Source organism: Cydia amplana, chromosome 1, assembly GCF_948474715.1.
Source record: "Cydia amplana chromosome 1, ilCydAmpl1.1, whole genome shotgun sequence".
NCBI classification, from domain to species: Eukaryota; Metazoa; Arthropoda; class Insecta; order Lepidoptera; family Tortricidae; genus Cydia; species Cydia amplana.
The window spans coordinates 4850320-4863482 of NC_086069.1; the positions used below are offsets into that span (position 1 = coordinate 4850320).

The window sequence follows — 13163 nt, forward strand, 5'->3', positions numbered from 1 at the left end:
GCCATGTTAAAAATGTTAGCAAAAATGTCGCAAATCACTTTGACGCTAAAACTGTCCGATAAATGGAGGTAAATGTCTTGGATATCCAGTTTCGCGGTTACTCGAGCTTTTAGAGCCGCGATTACAAGCCGGCCGGGGTGATAAATATGTATGGTGCGGACACAGAGAACATAATGAAGCAGAAATTTGACTTCACGCTCGTGGTACTTTGACAGTTCTATAAAATTATACAGTGACAAGTAAAGTTGAAAAAAATATTCGACTGGAGTAAAAATATTAGTTAAATACCTAAATAAACATATTATGGGAAATTCTCACACAAATTGACTAAGCCCTGCAGTAAGCTCACTAAGGCTTGTGTTATGAGTTTCTTAGGCAACGATGTTTCCATGACCTTACAGATAAATCCAATGCGCCAAGAAACGTAAAATTACTTAATAAATAACAATATGATACATACAAATAAGGTACTTACTATTAGAACCTTTAAAAAAATAAGGTTTTTAGGGTGAGGCACACTGGTTTATAATATAGGTACATTGAGGCACACAGAAGGTACAATATGTTTATGAATATTTCGTTTAAATTCGCTGAGGTCCACCGGCCATCCTGACGAAAATCAACTGGTTTATTCATCAAGTTTCAAGTATAGTAAACCTTTTTACGACAACATGATTCCTGACGTCTTATGACTTCAGGCGACTACCATGCGCGTGCGGCTATATGGCATTCCAAGTCCACATTCTGCAATATAACGTTGTCTGTCATGCCAGAGTTTATGTCCATCGTGAACGGGATTGGACGATTAGAAGAGTAAAACGCGACTGCAAAATGATTTTACTGTTTTGTTTCCGCCATGTTGGATGCAATGTCAAAATAATACGGTTTACTACAGTAGAATTGTTGTTTTTTCTACTCCAGCACTTAAATGTGTCAATTAAATGACTGACAGTGATATCTAAAGCAATGTCATTTGAATGATTTGTCTATAGGCTCATAAGATGACTGCTAGCAGTCATCTTATGAGTATAATACAACTGCTTTATTTTTTTTAAAGATACAAGTTCCGATCATCTTGATTGAAAGAGGTATGTTTTCATTTACAATAATAACTCTTTTTTTTTAAAATAATAACTCAATTTTTTTAAAATAATCTCTTTTTTTTTAATAATAACTTTTTTTTTTTTTTTGCTGCAGCTGTCATAGAAAAAGTAATGTATGCAACAGCTCATAATTGGTTCTTAAAATTCTCGGGTCTTTTTTTACAAAACTCGACTACGTCTCGTTTTGTAACTTCGACCCTTGAATTTTAAGAACCCTTATTATATCACTGTTACATAAACTACTATTCATGTATGTAACTTCTTGTTTACCTTTGTAACATTCGCACTGTAAGGTCTAGCCATTTAAAGTCATCATTAAACAGGTTATTAAATTGTACAACGGGACTTAATAGCGTATCTAAGTTTTAAGATTTACCTCCGACGTTTCGAGGACGGCGTTGTCCCCGTGGTATCGGAGAAGACTGGCTAAAGTCACACATCAACACCTTCTAACCGCGCGAGTTTTTCGAGCTACCCGCACTTGGTCTTGTTTATCAGCTTGAACGTTTTGCACACTCCATATTACTCTGTCGACACACAACACTAACGATATTAGATTTATCGACTGTCGATATTCGTTTACGCTTACATTTACTAATGACTGGATTCCATGTGGATGAGATCTTGAAACCCTCATCATCAAATCCCCTGATCATTAAACACGGACGGACACATATTATGTGCAGGTCAAATACCTAACCCTTTTTAAGCTTAGCCGTTTTGTCTTCAAATTAGTAGATAGTATACTCTCGGCAGTCTCTTATCTAATCCGATGCAATTTGTAATAAAATGAAGGGAACGTAAAATGGCGCTTGTAATAGATTACATCCTTGTTCGTCTGTTAACAGCTAGTTGAACACTTATTTTAGACATAAAAGTTAAGCTCATTACTGTACCGCCGTCTTTTGTTGACTTCCGACTTAACGTTTAACATAATAACGGTAAAATGATGTTATAGCTGTCACTAGCATGCAAAATTGCACACGAACTACGAGGGATTCTAGGTCTAAAGTTGTTAGTATATTACGTTCCTTAAATGCTTAGTTGTTCTTTCACGAAAGATTTATTAAGTAGGTATATAAGTCTAGTGAAAGACGATATAAGTCTAGTTAGACTTAACTAACCGTGAATCATTCAAAACTGTAGTTGTTCTTTGCCATTTTTAGGGTTCCGTAGCCAAATGGCAAAAAACGGAACCCTTATAGATTCGTCATGTCTTTCTGTCTGTCCGTCTGTCCGTCTGTCCGTCCGTATGTCACAGCCACTTTTCTCCGAAACTATAAGAACTATACTGTTGAAACTTGGTAAGTAGATGTATTCTGTGAACCGCATTAAGATTTTCACACAAAAATAGAAAAAAAACAATAAATTTTTGGGGTTCCCCATACTTCGAACTGAAACTCAAAAATTTTTTTTTCATCAAACCCATACGTGTGGGGTATCTATGGATAGGTCTTCAAAAATGATATTGAGGTTTCTAATATCATTTTTTTCTAAACTGAATAGTTTGCGCGAGAGACACTTCCAAAGTGGTAAAATGTGTGTCCCCCCCCCTGTAACTTCTAAAATAAGAGAATGATAAAACTAAAAAAAATATATGATGTACATTACCATGTAAACTTCCACCGAAAATTGGTTTGAACGAGATCTAGTAAGTAGTTTTTTTTTATACGTCATAAATCGCCTAAATACGGAACCCTTCATGGGCGAGTCCGACTCGCACTTGGCCGCTTTTTTATGATATATTATAGGAGGTAAAGTAGATGACGAATCGCCCGATTGGTAAGCAATTACCTTTGCAAATGGACACCTGCAGCACCAGAGGGGTTGCAAGTGCGTTGCCGGACTTTAAGATGAGACACTACTTACAACGTGTTTTTCAAACCTTAGCTAAATTTTTGCGATGTGTGGATGTGAGCCAAATATCAATATGAAATTTCGATACTTTCTTATGTTTTTTTTTTTGTTTCTTACTTTAGTTTCTTGTGCTTTATCTTTAAATCATTTAGATTTATTTCTTTATGTCCACTTTGGTATGCTAGTTTGTTCATTTTCTATTTAACAGAACTAGGTGTGTTAAACTACACCTACTTTTAAAATCGGAAGCATTTAATTTAACATCACAACACTACATAGAGGTTAAAGTGATAAAATACACGTATACTGTCCCGAGATGTGAGAGAGAGCATTTTTTTAATTTTACGACCGCAAGGAAAACTATCGACCATATCTATAAAATGTCGTTGGCCATAAAAATTTATCTACCAGTACTTCCGTGGTGAAAATTGTATATTAACAGAATAAAGATAGGTATAAAAAGTGTCTGTATCTTGTTTTTTTTTAGGGTTCCATACCCAAAGAGTAAAACTCCACTGTCCGTCTGTCTGTCAACAGGCTATATCTCATGAACCGTGATAGCCAGACAGTTGAAATTTTCACAGATGTTGTATTACTGTTTCCGCTAAACGACAAATACTAAAAACAGAATAAAATAAATATTTAAATGGGGCTCCCATACAACAAACGTGATTTTTTTGCCGTTTTTTGCGTAATGGTACGGAACCCTTCGTGCGCGAGTCTGACTCCTACTTGGCCGGTTTTTACTAATTTATAGTGTACAGTGGTCGGTTTTCCGTTACTTTATAGACACTAAGTACCTCTTCGCCTCAGTTAAACTAAAACGTTGATGTACGTACTGAACATGAATCTAGTATTTTAACTGGATCAGGCATGAGGGGTGGGGGAAAGAGCGAACGGGATAGAGTCTTATGTATCTTTCAGTAGGAGTAGCAGAGAAAGCGCTATTATTGTTTGTCCTTGTCACAGTCTCACATTTATTTTATTCCCCACCATAAATTAGTACCTATGGATTATGGTGGGCAACAAATAAATTCGACCAATCGTGGTGTCGCATTGCCTGTGTTTTGTCCCTCACGGACGCACGCGTATACCATATCTATAGGATCCTACCATCTATGCCCCTGAATATTCAAAATGTATTGACATTTCTCGCTATGCATCTCACGCTCATTAATAGGTAACGTACTTGAGCAAGGTTCACTCAGCGTAATTTAAAATGAATCTGTACTTAATTCATTATGACTATATTCCAAGTGAGGGCTCGTTGAAAAGCCAGTTCTAGTGCTAATCCGCAATGACAGCAGTAAATTGAGGGTTTAAATGTATGAGAAAGTGGTTCAATTAAGGCCAGCTATTGCCACCGCAATCACATCATTACGCTGGACGCACGGTGTAAATATTAGGAGCAGCTAATTTAGGAGCTAATTTAGTTATGCAAAAGTTGAAAGGAGATGCATTGGGTTAACTTCGAAAGCGGGATAATTTTGAAAATCGCTAATAACTGACGCGAATGTCAAAATTGATGTAGATGTCCGGAATTTTGACATATGCGGTAGCAACAGTAATGCTGGTGCAGTCTGAATCTGAACGTCACCTGTTTTACATGGAGGTTTCTACAGAAAGTGACCACTGTCGACTGTTCCTTTGCTAGTAAAGTAACCGTTAATTGCTCAGCAGAAGTATTGTTCGGGCATTAGCCGCCGGCAATCTCGCGGGAATGTGACCTGCGGGTCACACCTTTCCGTGCTACAAAGTTATCGTAATTCCAGACAGACTAGATAACTGTACGGGTTCCTACCTTGAGATCCAAAAAACAAAGCTCTTTGTACACCTCGTTCTTCAGGGCTCATTTAGACGATGTGAGAACTCGCATGCGAGTTTCATTACATTGCAGCTTTTGATCGGTCGGTTGAATTGGACGTAACCAACAGTCCGCAATGTAACTAAAATTGAATGCTAGTTCGCGCGCCGTCTAAATCAGCCCTAAGTGTTAATTGCTTCGCAGACTTATTGCTCAGGCGTTAGCTTATTTTGTGGCGATATGACCAGCGGGGCATGGCACAAAGCTATCCCATTTAGCGCCACTTGCACCATCCCACTAATCCGGGGTTAAGCGGTTAAACCGGTAACCCAGTGTCAAATTGTACTGGAACCATGGTAAGTCCAGGTTTAACCGGTTAAACCGGGTTCGTGGGATGGTGCAAGTGGCCCTTAGACAGGCAGATAAAACTATGAGTGTATCTAGTTTAACTGCGATAACGGCTTATAGTTTGATATCTAATTCCTAATAACGGACCCGTTGATGTATTGTTGTTGAAGAATTTGTGCCGCTGGCCATTTCACGGGAATATGACCTACGGGTCACACCTTTCTATGTACTAATTGCAAAGTAACCTCTAGATTTACTTTATACATTCATGTGGAGAGACATGGCGAATTATTAGAGCTAGTTTAACTACGAAATTATGGAAATAGACAGTGAGATTTCTCGTTGCTGTAACGCAGCAACGCAGTAGCAGTAACACTGCTGCTGTCGTCATCCAAACGTCACCTTTCATTATAACCGTTAATATACCCGTTGACGTATTGTTCAAGCGTTAGTGCCGCTGGCTATTTCGCAAGAATGTGACCCTAGTCACACCTTTCCATCTACCAACTACAAAGTTACCGCCAGTTTTTCACCATCGCTATTGTTTATTTTTATTTGTGCGAATGTTACTTGGTTATTGGTTCCTATTTACCAAGTATGGTGAGGTAAGAGTTGGGTAACGTGTTTGCTCAGATCTATGATCTTACAAATATACTAGTAGTTTAGTAGTTCACATCATGTTATCCGGTTGTATTATGTGTACCGTTCAATATTTTAAGTACTTACTTTAATACGGTCAGTATAGTAAGTAAAGACGGCTCCAAGCGAGTGTCCTGACCTGCATAGAAACTTATACGATGAGAAAGTATAACACTTTTTACTATACAGTAGGTTAGGTACTTAGCACAGAGACAACACAAAGACTCTGTAAAAAGACGAACTTATCTATTAAATATTTAAGGGATATCTTTCAGCTAAGTATTAATAAAGATAATAAATAAATACGATATGCTAGAAAAAACACTAAAGGTGAGATGAGATAGCTAACAACTAACAACTGTACCTTTTTCTGCAGCTGACTAGCTGCAGAAAAAAGGTACTACCCCTGCATAGAAGTTTGTATGCAGGGGTGGTACTTTTTCTCTGCAGCTGACTGTACAAATGTAAATAGATCTGAAAATGTGAAAATGCGTCTATTTCTGGTAAACTTTCACATGTACATGTACGTACACCATTATCGTCACACATAATACAGCAAGTTAGTACACGATAATGATAATATTCGTACTAGTCATAATAAATAGCGCGGCGGTGTCCGTTGTTGCAAAAAAGGAGACTCGTGATCGCCCTTAATCGGTCCCCGGCTGTATCTACATCTCGCGGGGGCTTAAAATGCTGCAGGAACAATCGTAGAGCACAGATATATACAGTCAGCATAAAATAGAGAGTGACGACCAAAGGAACCAAATATATCGTAACACACTTTTGTTACCATAGAAATACTTAACCTGTAGGTTTTGGATACTAGATCATGCTCTTTATAAATAAATAAAAAATATGCAACAGTTTTACACAGATCGACCTAGTCCCACAGTAAGCTCAATAAGGCTTGTGTTGTGGGTACTACACGACGGTATACATAATATATATTAATATAGCTGGTACATAGAAAACATCAATAACTCAGGTACAAGTATTATTTATAAGCAAATAAATGTCCTTACCAGGATTCGAACCTGAAAATTTTAAAATTCAAAATATCATGATCTAAGAAGATCAATTATTTCCCAGTATAAATTTCTACAATATCTATCGCGGTACCTATAAAAACTTTCCTTCGTTACATAAAAATAAATAAACATAATAATGTAAAAAAGACACTTGTTTCCTAGAGTGCGGCAGCATTTTAACCGCCCGGCTCGATACCACGATTTTCCCGCGGCGAAACTGTAGCAAAACGCCAAGATATTTTTTAATCGTAATGCGTTTTATAGTTGCCAGGAGCACCGGGCATGTCCGATGGGACCAAATTAATATGCTAAGGTTGTAGGACCCGTGTGGCCTATGTTTATGGCTAAAAAAAATGTTTATGGCTACTATGTTTATGGGGAAATCTAGGTACCTAATACTTACATGGATATTTTTTCGAATGAAAATTTTAAGACAGGATATATTTTTATTGCATATTTGAAATTAATAACCATAAATAGAACACGAAAAGGTTGACCGCATCTCTTATAGTTTCAGTTTTGTCCATCCTAATTAAATCGTTTTTCAAATGTAGTGCAATAAGAAAGTAGGTATTTGTTTGAAATTAAACCCTTAAAGGGGTGAAAATTATAACATGCCTCAAATTATTTGATATTTTTAAAATTCAACATGAATATCATTTGAAAATAGGGTTAAAAGTTTTGAACGACTTTTTCGTGGTCGAAGTCGCGGGCAGAGGTTAGTTTTTATTCTGGGTGGATATTTTTAGGTGATACAAGAAATGGAAGAAGGGTGCTATTCAAGTTTTACTATAGAAGTAGGTAACTCTGAAATTACAAAAAAATCATGGGCTCCATACAATCACATAATTACTCCATACAATCATCGAAGTCTTCTTTTGCGATTTCAGGGTTGATCTCATAACAAAAGTTGCTCACAGTTGAGTAGGTACAGTCGCGTGTATATATATCTTGTATAACCTCAAAAAAATTATAGGTAGGTAGTATATTAGTCTACAACTTTAAATTCAATTACTGGTTGACAAACGAGATAGTGGTTAATCTTGTTGACAAGGCAGATGGCGTTTTACATGTGTTGCATATGCAAAAGTCTTGGAATAGCTCTAGTTTTATCTATGTCCAAGATGTCCATCTAATTGAAATCAAGACGATAGCACAACTATTTTTGTATGAAAATAGGTAAATTAAAAACACATATCGTAGTCTGATAGTAACAAAGCTGCTTACGGAGAAGTCTATAAAAATAGAAAAATACGATCTAAGCATACTTTTTTAAATAAAAAGGATACTTATATATTTTGCTTGTAGGATGTTACAGAGATATTTATTTTATATCCTGTTAAAGAGACCCTCCCTTTATCTTACTTAATCTACTAGGATTTGATATGTAAATAGGTCCCTACTCGCGCACTTATCTAGGCTTTACCTTGTCCAATATCCTAACTCCAAAGGATACCGATAACATAAATAATAACCTACCTAAGCCGATTCCAGTGAAGATTCTTAGGAATAATGTTTTACTGCTGTTTTACCTTTTTTTATTACCAAGATGGTGAGTAACAAGCGTAAGCCCAGAGCACACCGGCTTAGTGTGTGTGCACGTACGCATACGCTAAATAGCACACGTCACTGACGTCACGTAAGCGGTGGGCCGTCTTTCATAAGGATCTGTATATTACAACGCGCACCTGCAGCTGATATACGCACACGCTTCTGTCTGAACAGGCCCTAAGGCCTGACCCTGATGGTTAACAGTTACTGTAGCCTATGGAAGCTAACACAGTAACAGGGAAAGCTTTGCCCATTTTAAAAACATTTACAATACTAGTACATAACATACTTTCTATGAAATAACTCTATTGCCCTTCTAGAAAACCTCGACCTCAAACGGGACTCGACAACTCGTATTTTACGTTTGGTGATTTGTTTTCTGTGTTAACGTCGCTATAAAACTTATTTTTATAATAGTGATTGAGGTAATAAAGAGGTAGTGATCATGAATACCATAAAATGATTAACAGAACTCCGTAATAAATAAAAGACAGTATACCTATTTCTAGCAGTTTATTATTATCTAGTGCAATAAATATTTAAGTACCATAAAACGGGGTGAGTAGGTTTCGCGGGGAGAGGCGGGTTATGAATGGGGAGAGAAGGTTTGAGAGGGGGGTGAGAAGGGATTTTAAGGCTACTGCTATACAAAAATAATGTATTCCAATTTAAAATGGAGCTACGCATAATAAAAAAACGATCCAACAATCTTCCAAAATCACCTTTGTATGAAAACTCCTCTCACACCAAATACGAGGCACTACGGGGTGAGGTGGGTTTTCCTCTTTATCGTCAAAGTTATGAAATGAAACTACCCAAAATAAAATAAAAACTAAAATACAAACGTCCGGAACACTTATTATATACACCATTCAGTTTTCATAATGTAATAATAAAATGTTATCGAGGTTTGAATTTCAGTTTTGACCCTACTCACCCCATTTTACGGTAATGTAAAAGTCGTTTTCTTCTGTTTAAGATTTAGGTAGGTATACCTGCTTTCAAACGCCAAATATGTACAGGTATTTTCCACGAACAAGCTTGAAGCTTATACAATATCGCCTAGTTTAGCCCATTTAAAATCAAATCGCTTGCAACAAATGTTAACCCTTCGCCTGAGACACGTTATTTGCATAGAAATTGATTGAAACTGCGCCGATATGAATAACTGATAATCGTTGAGAATATTGGAGCGGACGTGTTATTTTATAGACATTATGACATTTACAGCTGGTATTAAGTTGGTGTCGACCTAGTTGCCTTAGTAGGTATGTACACAAGATTAATTTGATTGGATTGTATTAAATTAAATAACATTTGATTTGAAACTTAAGAGACACACACACCTAGCCGCAGCCATTACGCGCTCATCATCAATTTAATAACGACATTCTGAAACAACATGATATTTGACATAAACATTCAGACATATTATGATATCTTATCTACCTATGTGTGGTACTCATAATAGTTTTCGTTGCTAGATATATATTTAGCATGCCAAGTTTCATGTAATTTTCGTCAAATGCACGCCAAGTTTCATGTACTTTAAGCATGTCGTTTTAAAATGAGAGGGTAACTTCGATTGTACGGAAGCGGCTTTTTGGCGGCGAGTTCGTGTGACTCTTAACGAGTAAGGATTAGAACATTTTGAACACCTGGGGCCCGTTTCTCAAAAGCTTGTAACTTGTAATACAAGTGGAAGTCCCTTTCTAACAAAAGCTGTCAAAAAGTGACATCCGCTTGTATTACAAGTTACAAGCTTTTGAGAAACAGGCCGCTGCTCATTTAGCTACTTTTGCTGCTTACATGTATTCTGTATACTATCCAAAGTATTGGATTTTACTTTAATTCCGGTAGGTAATCTGTCATGTTGTTTGGTACATTATGATATTGAAAGGCACGAGATGTATTCAAGTTAACTGGCGTGGGCGGCCACTGGCGCCGTCAACAAGGTCTAGTAGTACTTCAGTATATACTGTCATAAAACTTGTATTAATTCTATAATAACCTTACTCCATGACCCTGAAATAAACTTTTCTAAACTAAATAACGCGTTCACTAATCAAATTTATATAAATGGGAACGTAGGTGGCGTTGAACTAACTTTTGATTGGGGCTCAATATTTTCGTAACTACCTATTTGTACATTTGGCTCCCCTAGGTAAGTAGTGATAATTATATTTTATCGGCGTATGTTTTGTGTCTGTGTGTTTTTTAGAAAGAGACAATTTAACAGAGGTTTGGAGTGGTTACTAATTAAGATTTATGAATGAGGGGGTAATACTCTCAGAAATAAAATAAATATAGAAGTAGGTGTCATTAAGTGGTTCACTGTGGCCATCCTTAAGCATCGGGGTAAGTAAATATGATTTAAATCAAATGTCAGTCATAATTTATATTTTAAGTGAGAGTCAGGATGGCGGGTGTATGTAAACAAAAATAAACAAAAAGCATACCATATTTTAGTACCTAATTTGTACTATTTGGTACCTCATATACAAAAATTAGTACCTCACGGTATTTAAAGTTATCAGCAAAAAACGTTACACCCGCCAACCTGACAGTCAGAATGGCGGGTGTATTTTATTACGCTATGATCCCGCGATTATTGATAAATTCTATAAAAGCCAAATTTTAGTACCTTTTTAGTACTTTCATATTCAATTATAAATTGAGCCATTTTATTTGTGGTTTCCGAGTTATACTCATTTTACATTTTGCATTGCTATTAAAAAAATTCAGGCGCTTTAATTTTTCACCGTATTGATATCGTTTTTAAGAAAAAACGCTACGCTACAACTATTTTTATTACGCCAGGATTTAGTACCTTTCATGATTAATCTGTTACCCTTTCACGGGTAATCTGTTAGGTTCAATTAACTATGAAAATTACGTCTTACAAATGGCCAGGCGCCATGTCAAAGGATTCTTCCTAAGAAGAAATTCCGCTCTTCGTTGTGCATGTAATTGTGTACATAATACCTACTCTTAAGTAGGTACATGGTGATTAATCAAATAAGAGTGGAGATCGAGGGGGGGGAGGCCTTTGCCCAGCAGTGGGACACTGTAATTGTATAGGCTTATAATAATAAAAATAATAGGCCCATCTAGTGCGCGGCAAGTCCCCACCTGCCTCGATAACTTGTGAACACATTGTTATGGCAGGTGTCCGTACGTCTTTGTAATAACCCAGTCTCATAGTCCACCCAAACTTCAATCCATAGATCGGTATACTGTTCTCTTTTTCTACAATAGTCCCAATGCCTCTGTCTATTGTTGCACCTGTGAACGGGTTCCAGCAGGCGTTCTACATGACATAAAAGCTCTCCAAGGGGCCTCTACGTGTTGGATCTGTGTCCCCACGCAAGCCTATCAAAAAACCGGGATTATAGGCCCGTGATATCCAAGGAGATACAAAAATAATAATATTTATAATAATACACTAACTATCCGTCCTGAGCAATTTCTATTTCGTTAATGTCTGCCCTATTATTGGGCACATTAATGTGCAATTGTTTTACAAGGGGCAAAGTTGTTGTTTAATATCCTCGTGCTAATATTGATACACGAGTAAGTGAAAGTTTCAAAAATAGAACCATGAGCGTAGCGCGTGGTTCTAAAGTACAGGAACTTGAAAGTAGCGAGGGTTTCAACTACAACGCATGAGGCTTAAAAAAACTTTGCTACCAAATGAAACACAATTTCTTTCCACACCAACGCGAGGAAAATACTTAAACAATTTGAAATCAAATTAAATAAACGAATGCTGTAATTATTAGTGGCTTTTGTTCACTAAGTATTATACATTAATTAAATTTACATAAATAGGCATGCACGTCATGCTCGGCGTTTTGGCACTTTTATATGCAATTATGATTATGGTAAGTCAGGATTATGATAATCATATTGATCATATGACCAGTCGATAGAGTGTGTGCAGTAGTGATGGGTAGGACATCAATTTAAAATGAGTTTGTATGAGTACCTCATTTTCTAAAATGAGGTGTTACAATGTCTTACTTCAAATGAAGTGAGGTACTAGCATATTTTCAGCGTCGACTATTTCATTCCAACGGCGACAAAAATATTTAATGTATATACATATTTATGTATTCATCACTTCCTTTATAAATAAATAAATAGTAACATTTAATTGGAGTGCAATTCTGGAGGTTAAGAATAGAACTTTTAGGATAAAGATAATTTTAGAATCAAGTAAAATGAATAGAGGAGTGAAGTAAGACATTTTTGCGGTACGAAGTACTGCGACAAATTAACAAAATGAGTGGTACAAATGAGGTGCCTCACGAGTGAGCAACTCAACACTAGTGTGCAGAAGAGTCGTGGAATGTAAGGCATATTTATACGAGTATAAATATTTTTTTCATTTTTATTTTCAAGGCAGCCCATACATTTCACGACTCTTCTCTTTCCGCACAGACTCTATTAATCTTTACAAGAAATTATAATTTTCACACTCGACTTAAAATAATAATTATTGTTGAACTTTTTTAAGGATGCACATGTTTAGCGGTATTTTTTTAACACCATTTCATGATAAAAACAAAGGTGTGTTACTAGTAGATTGTTAACCAAGGGATGAAAGGCACTCATTTCTGCCGAGGTAGTTTGGTGCTCGAACGCAGTGAGAGCGCCAATAGTCCGAGGCTGATATGATGCCTTTCACTCGAGTTAAACACTCTACTTTTCATTTCGAATACGAGGAAAGTAAAATACGTGTTTTATTAAAACATGACTAAGTATAAAATTATATATTAAATCTTGAGGGTACTTATTACAATTACCTCACAATTTAGGCAAAAGTAT

At 36.5% G+C, this 13163-nt stretch overlaps 1 protein-coding gene across 1 annotated transcript in view; it reads left to right on the forward strand.

Moving 5' to 3' along the window:
- Nucleotides 1-13163, forward strand: part of LOC134662043 (F-box/LRR-repeat protein 7) — a 103845-nt gene that overhangs the window by 16848 nt on the left and 73834 nt on the right. The gene's annotated exons all lie outside the window — the stretch shown is intronic.